At 35.7% G+C, this 7,616-nt stretch overlaps 1 pseudogene; it reads left to right on the top strand.

Annotated features, from left to right (window-relative positions):
- Window positions 1-268: 268 nt before the first annotated feature.
- On the top strand, window positions 269-6,126 carry LOC134810331 (transmembrane protein 98-like; annotated as a pseudogene).
- Window positions 6,127-7,616: the final 1,490 nt, after the last annotated feature.

Raw genomic sequence — 7,616 nt, 5'->3', positions numbered from 1 at the left:
TAAAATTGCCACTATTGTTGTTTTAAATAAAGAAAAATTAAAATTTTCAAATATGAACATAGACTAAACTGTTCATTTTCTATTGTGTAATGCCATTTCCTATACAAATATAAGGGCCTTTAACTTGAAAGTAGCACACCAAAATTCCACAACACATATTTTATCCTGCATTAGTCTGTTTTTCACTGCCATAAAGAGCTACCTGAGACTGAGTTACTTATAAAGAAAAGAGGTTTATTTGGCTCACAGTTCTGCACGTTGTACAAGCATGGCACCAACATCTGCTCGACTTCTGTTAAAGCTTTTGGAAGCTTTTACTTATGGAGCAAGGTGAAGGAAGAACAGACCTGTCACACAAGGAAAGAGGAAGCAAGAAAGGTACCAGCCTCTTTTAAACAGTCAGACACACGCTAACTATTAGAGTGAGAACACATTCATTACTGTAGGGAGGGTACCAAGCCATTCATGAGGGATGCAGCCCCATCCAGCCCTTTCATGACCCAACAACTTCCCAGGCCCCATCTCCAACATTGGAGATCACATTTCAATATGAGGTTTTGAGGGGACAAATATCTAAATTACATCAAATCCTTATCAGAATGGTGGAAATACTGCACAAACTAACACAATTGTTTTTATTTCACTTCTCGATAGTACACATGCTACCAACCTCTATACCTTTAGCATAGTGATAAGCTAAAGAAAGACTATAAGGAAAAGGAACCATGGCTTTGAGCATCGATGGTTGGTTAATACGGAGGAGTAAAACAAATAAAGGATATGGAGAGTTTTTCATTCATGATAGAACATCATTGCATTATTTCCACAGTTAAAGCAAGTATTGCTCAAATGGAAACTGTGACCTCTTGAGGATGTCAGTGCTCCCTTTCCTTATCACAGTTACTCGATGGTTCATGCAACACTCTGACTTTGTAGTAGATCTGAGTCTTCCTGAACTCCTGCATGTTGTGGATCCACAAGAATTCTGTGTTCATAAGAAACTGGGCGTGATGTCTACAAAGGAAGCAGCTCTGCTCACTGGCATGTTCCATTGTCCTATCAGACCTATCAGACCTCACTTGCAAAACATACATTCCTAGATAAAAATGTTAAAAATTTCAAGATGGTGACAGCAGAAAATGAAATTACACCAAGTGCCAAGCTTGTGATGCCATCTTTGTGGCTGAATCAGCTTTAGGAAAAGAGAGGTGAACGTTTCCAGATTTTGCTTCAGAGAAATGTTTTGCAATGATCATTGGATAATGAATTACCATTGTTTTTCTCTACCAGGTTAAAGCGTGGTTGCATTTTGTTTAAAATGGACCGTTATATAACATCATAAATTATATTTTACCCAATAAAACTTGGTCTTTTACTAAAGTAGAACATACAGTTAAAAAAAGAAAACTGAATATTGAATTAGGAAAAGAAAAGAATACTGATATCAATGATATTTGATTAGGCTGTTTTGCTAAAGAAATGCATTTTATGATTTTTAAAGATGCACATCCAGAAACTTTTTATATCACAGTGGATTATTATAAGATTTCTATCACAAAAAATGATATTGGTCTTCATGCAGGTAGTAAGCTACAGACACACCTTTTATGTGCCTAGATTCAAAGGGATGAATAAAAAATAGTACATTACATTGTTTCTTCACAATTTGGGTGACACACAATTTGAAAGGCAAACTATACTAATATAAAATGAAAATACACAATGAAACATCATAAGGTAATATAAAATGATAAGTTGTATTCTTCTGTTTCCTAGAAAAGGACACGTCCCTCACATTTTTATACAATTTTTCTTTGTAGGAATTATTGTGAATTTTTATTTTATGTTTCTTTGTGTGATTACCTTATTCTCTGTCTTCTTCAATAATAAGCTTCCCTTATGTGATTTTGCTCACTCATGTATAGTCCAGCCTTGACTCAGTGTCTGACACAGTGGTGAGAACTGGCATATGCACTTAATAAACACTGCTAATTCGAAAATATAGAAATACCTCACGCAGGACTCATTTCGCAATAGAAATATAATGTTAAAAACAGGAAAATATTTGACTTACCAGGAAAGACTCTACAGAAAAGATAAAATAGTAACAATTACGAGAATGGGCCAAAGGGTGGAACAAGTTTGGGGAAGCTTTTGTAATGAATACTCTGTAATGATTCTAGGAAAAATACTTTAAAGTAGTTTTATTGTCACTGAGTCATAGAGTTAGTGCAATACCACTAAAAGAGTAAAGACTGTTTTAAGAAATTAACATTTCAGTTATTTCTTCAACCACTCTTTAGAGAATTTTATTTTGAATATATCTAAAATATTCTAGGAAGTCAGTAATTTCCTCATTGTTCATTCAATACTCAAAAATAGAATTTTATTTTTAACTACATGATTTCTATTTATATGTAATGTCTTTAAGTATCTCATTTTTATAAAAGGTAATATTCATAGAAGTTTCTTAAAACATGTAATGAAAAGGGAATGGAAAGAATAAATTCAAATCCAGTGTGGAATGTTTCAAAATTGTTAAAATTTAAATTGTTATATTTTCAGTGAATTTACTGTGAATTTTTATTAACCAGTAGTATATGCTATCAGAAGAAAACCTTTGTAATAATATAGAAAGGGCTTGAGAATTTCAGTAACTAATTTTCGAGCATACAACCAATTGCATATATTAGATTTAATTCATCTTTTATAGAACTTCAAGGACTAAGCTATCGGTTTGATTGTAACTGAAATATGTAACTCAAAAAAGCTCTATTTAAATTAACCTAATTATATGCTTATGTTTTCAGTTTCCCAGTGTGATCATAGTTCTTTATTTTGTCTTTATTTCCAACCTCCATGAAATAGGAATTTGTATCTATTGGTTATTATATTATATACATTAGTAAATTGCCACCTAACAACTTCATCAATAGCCAAACTACGTTTATGTTAAAAAATAAATACTTTTGTCAGACACTATCCATCAATTGTAACAATTGTAAATATTTCTCTTTTGATATTTCCCTAATACCATTAAGATTTCAATAATATATTATTCAAATGTGTACAATCATTTTCCTTTCAGTTTAAGAAAGTGAAATCAAACTCAAATACTTTACTTGCTATGTAGTAGAAATACTTAAGACAAAGTATAAGTTATACAATTTTGTTCAAATTTTGTGTTTTTTCTTCTCATGGATATATTATTATCTGAAAGGAGTATATTCATGCAATTTTCAGATCAGTTGTGTCACTATCCAAATTTAAATAAATAAGATAGTGCACAGGAGGCAGAAAAAAAGGTCAGAAAACTGGCTGGGCACGGTGGCTCACGCCTGTAATCCCAGCACTCTGGGAGGCCAAGGCAGGCTGATCACGAGGTCAGGATATCGAGACCATCCTGGCTAACACGGTGAAACCCCGTCTCTACTAAAAACACGAAAAACTAGCCAGGCATGGTGGCAGGCGCTGTAGTCTCAGCCACTCGGGAGGCTGAGGCAGGAGAATGGCGTGAACCCGGAAGATGGAGCTTGCAGTGAGAGGAGATTGCGCCGCTGCACTACAGCCTGGGCGACAGAGCATGACTGGGTCTCAAAAAAAAAAAAAGTCAGAAAACTTAACCTATACTGTACCATAGAGTAAGTCATTTAGACTAGACACTTCAGTCTTATAATATAGTGCATATTATGTCTTAATCACCTCATTAACATATTTAGGTTTATATAAGCATACCTCTGTGCAACATACATTAGAGAGAAAGAACTAATAGAAAAATAATAGAATAATAAATATAGAATTCCTATTGTTCTGAAATCATAGTTAATGAGAATGTCACTATATACAAATACTCAAAAGATATATTAAAATTAAGAAAAATCATAGTGTTCTTGATTTTGTTCTTTATTTCTGAGAGGGTACAGTAATACCCCTTCCTGTCCGTGTGAACATTTTCTCCAATCTCTACTCTTCCCCATGTGGACACATGTGCGAGCATATACACACTTTCTAGTGTAGTTTTAGGTAGAATTTATTTTTTCCTTGAGAGAGAACTTAGAGAAAATGGAGCAGAATGGCCTCAACTTTTACAAAAAATTGTAAATGGGTAACAGAAATACTTAGAAATAGTCATAAACAACTTACAGCAGATTGTTTACACAAACCCCAAAATTTTTTATAAGGAGATTGATTTAACTTATTCTGATTTCTATGCTCTATAGCAATATTTTCAGTGGAAAAAATCACATCAAAACACTTGCAAACTAAAAATTGTGCCTATTGCATATGCCAGATATCTAGTTTTTCTCTCCAAACACAAATTGCTAAGGAATACTTCAAAGCTTCAAACAAAACTTAAAAAAAAAAAAAAACATGCTAGAAATATTTTTTTCTATAGCTAACTTACATGGATAATAAAAGGAATGTTTCTTGGAAGTAAAGGTTACAAAGTGCTTATTCGCTTTAGTCCTCAACAAAGCTTTTCTGAATTATATTATTTATTGAAAATAGAATTTCTCCATATGGCCAGCAGTAAATCTATTTTTTTGTTTGTTTCTACTTGTTTTTTTTTTTTCCCTTAAAATATCTGCAATGTGGGCAGAAGATTCGTGATTGGGTAAGCACTACCATATAATATTGTTACTAGGATTTGTCATCTAAGGGTTTCGTTTGTTTTATTGTTTTAAACGTAATTGAAGGTATCATATTTTGTGGTATTTAAAAAATACTTCTTCATTTCTTTAAAAAATAAATTAATATAGCTTGCTCCCACCGCCATGGGACTGCTCATCTACAGTTCAGAAAATTTAGCCTATGAGGAGGATATGAGTGACACTAAGTCAGGAGCCACCGAGAAGCAAGAAGGCCACAGTGATTGTTGCCATAAGCGTGCTGGCTACCATCTTTCTGGCTTTGTTTGCAGTCTTGGTGGTGGTTTGAGTGCAGCGCTACCACTGGCCAGGAGACCTGCCGCAGCGCTATGATTCCAAGCCCACTATGAGTCTCTTGGGTGCCATGGAGACCCAATCTGAGCTCTCTGAGTTAGAACTAGATGATGTCATCATCGCCCACTCTGGCATAGAGCCCATTCTGGAGAATGAAGACTGGATCTAGGATGCCTTGGGTCTCATGTCCCACTGCATTGTCATCTTGAAGATTTGTCACACTTTGAGAGAAAAACTTGTTGCCATGACAACGGGCTCAGAGGCTGAGAAGAAGACTTCAGCCACTGTCAGCAGCATCATTGTGGTGGCCAAGTGGATCATCCCCAGAGTAGATGATGTTGTGAAATCAGTGTACCATCTGTTAAGCACCAAGCTCCTGGATGTGAGTACGACTGCCCTGCTCCTGTCAGTCATCAGGTGCTGGTAACCAGAAATGCCTGCCATCTGAACAGGGGCCCCAAAGCACTTGGAGGTGCTTTGAGAAGCAGCCTTGCCTTCTGAACCAGATAAAGACCTCCCAGGCCCTAAAGCCTTCTTGCAGGAGCAGTTGGGAATTTATTGCCTGTAGGCCAGCAGCTAGTCATGAAAGCTAGCAAGAATGGCTTAGATGAGCCTTCCACTTTTTCCTGTAGAGTTAGTTGTTCTCCAGGGCTCAGGAATGTGTGCATAGCAAAGCAGGAGAGTCCTATCTGGTGATGCCATTGTTGCAATTACAAATTGTGGCTGGTGAGAGGCAGTCTAATACCGCAATTAGGGGATATGCCATTCATCATTTGCACAACACAGCACTGAAACTGATAGATGGTCAGCTTTATTTAGATTCCCTAGTGTTTTCAAGAAAATTGTGCTACCATATAAGAAATCTAGAGGTTTCACATTAAACATCAGAAATTCTGGCTTCTCCTGAACAATCAGATTTGGCAGTTGTGATTTGTGTTTTCAAACGAGAACAATCAGTTGGAGTTAAGTAGGGATTGCCTCTCTTGGCAAGACTGTACTCTTTTTTGCCTGTTTCATTTATTTGTATTATCTGCCTGATCCCTGAGGTATCTGAGCCTGTCCTCTTATTTAGAGGTTTGGGTTTGAAGCTGAGCACTATAAAGTTTATTATTTCCTTTTATCCTTATGCCTACAATTTTACTATACGCCACTAGGTATACAGTAAATTTATACTTATGATTCCCTCAAAAAATAAGAATTCAAAAATAAAAATAAATTAGTATAATTCATATGAATGTTGTTTTTTATCTCTTTTACTTTCTTTTAAATTTCTGCCATATCTAAGATGTTTATAAACAGACTATAGGCCAAACATTTGCAAAGGTGTATATGGAATGCAATTAATGAGCTAACAGGAATTTGGCAGTAGAAACACTAGTGTGTTAAAACATTTACAGTTTTCCCTGCAATCCAGTCCAGGAGATAATAATATCTTTTTTTTTTTTAATACTTTAAGTTCTGGGATACATGTGCAGAACATGCAGGTTTGTTACATAGGTATACACGTGCCACGGTGGTTTGCTGCACCCAGCAACCCGTCACCAACATTAGGTATTTCTCCTAATGCTATCCCTCCCCTTGCCCCCCAACCCCGACAGGCCCCAGTGTGTGATGTTCCTCTCCCTGTGTCCATGTGTTCTCATTGTTCAACTCCCACTTATGAGTGAGAACATGTGCTGTTTGGTTTTCTGTTCCTGTGTTAGTTTGCTGAGATTGATGGTTTCCACCTTCATCCATGTCACTACAAAGGACATGAACTCATCCTTTTTTATGGCTGCATAGTAATCCATGGTATATATGTGCCACATTTTCTTTATCCAGTCTAACATTTATGGGCATTTGATTTGGTTCCAAATATTTGCTATTGTGAACAGTGCTGCAATAAACATACGTGTGCATGTGTCTTTTTAGTAGAATGATTTATAATCCTTTGGGTATATGCGCAGTAATGGGATTGCTGGATCAAATGGTATTTCTGGTTCTAGATCCTTCAGGAATCACCACACTATCTTCCACAACGTTTAAACTAATTTACATTCCACCAACAGTGTAAAAGCATTCCTATTTCTCCACATCCTCTCCAGCATCTGTTGTTTCCTGACGTTTTAATGATCACCATTCTAACTGGTGTGACATGGTATCTCATTGTGGTTTTGATCTGCATTTCTCTAATAACCAGGGAAGATGAGCTTTTTTTCATATGTTTGTTGCCTGCATAAATTTCTTCTTTTGAGAAGTGTTTGTTCCTGTCCTTCGCCCACTTTTTGATAGCGTTGTATTTTTCTTGTACATTTGTTTAAGTTCCTTGTAGATTCTGGATATTAGCCCTTTGTCAGATGGATTGCAAAAATGTTTTCCCATTCTGTAGGCTGCCTGTTCACTGTAATGATAGTTTTTTGTTTTTTGTTTTTTTGTTTGTTTGTTTTTGGTTTTGTTTTTTGCTGTGCAGAAGCTCTTAGTTTAATTAGATCCCATATGTCAACTGGGGCTTTTGTTGCAATTGCTTTTAGTGTTTTAGTCATGTAGTCTTTGCCCATGCCTATGTCCTGGATGGTATTGCCTAGGATTTCTTCTAGAGTTTTTATGGTTTTATGTATTACGTTTAAGTATTTAATCTATCTTGAGTTAATTTTTGTATAAGGTATAAGGAAGGGGTCCAGTTTCATTATGCTT

The sequence above is a fragment of the Pan troglodytes genome, chromosome 5, assembly GCF_028858775.2.
Source record: "Pan troglodytes isolate AG18354 chromosome 5, NHGRI_mPanTro3-v2.0_pri, whole genome shotgun sequence".
Lineage (NCBI taxonomy): Eukaryota > Metazoa > Chordata > Mammalia > Primates > Hominidae > Pan > Pan troglodytes.
The sequence above is the reverse complement of the archived record's forward strand: the minus strand, read 5'-3'. Positions and strand labels throughout refer to the sequence as shown.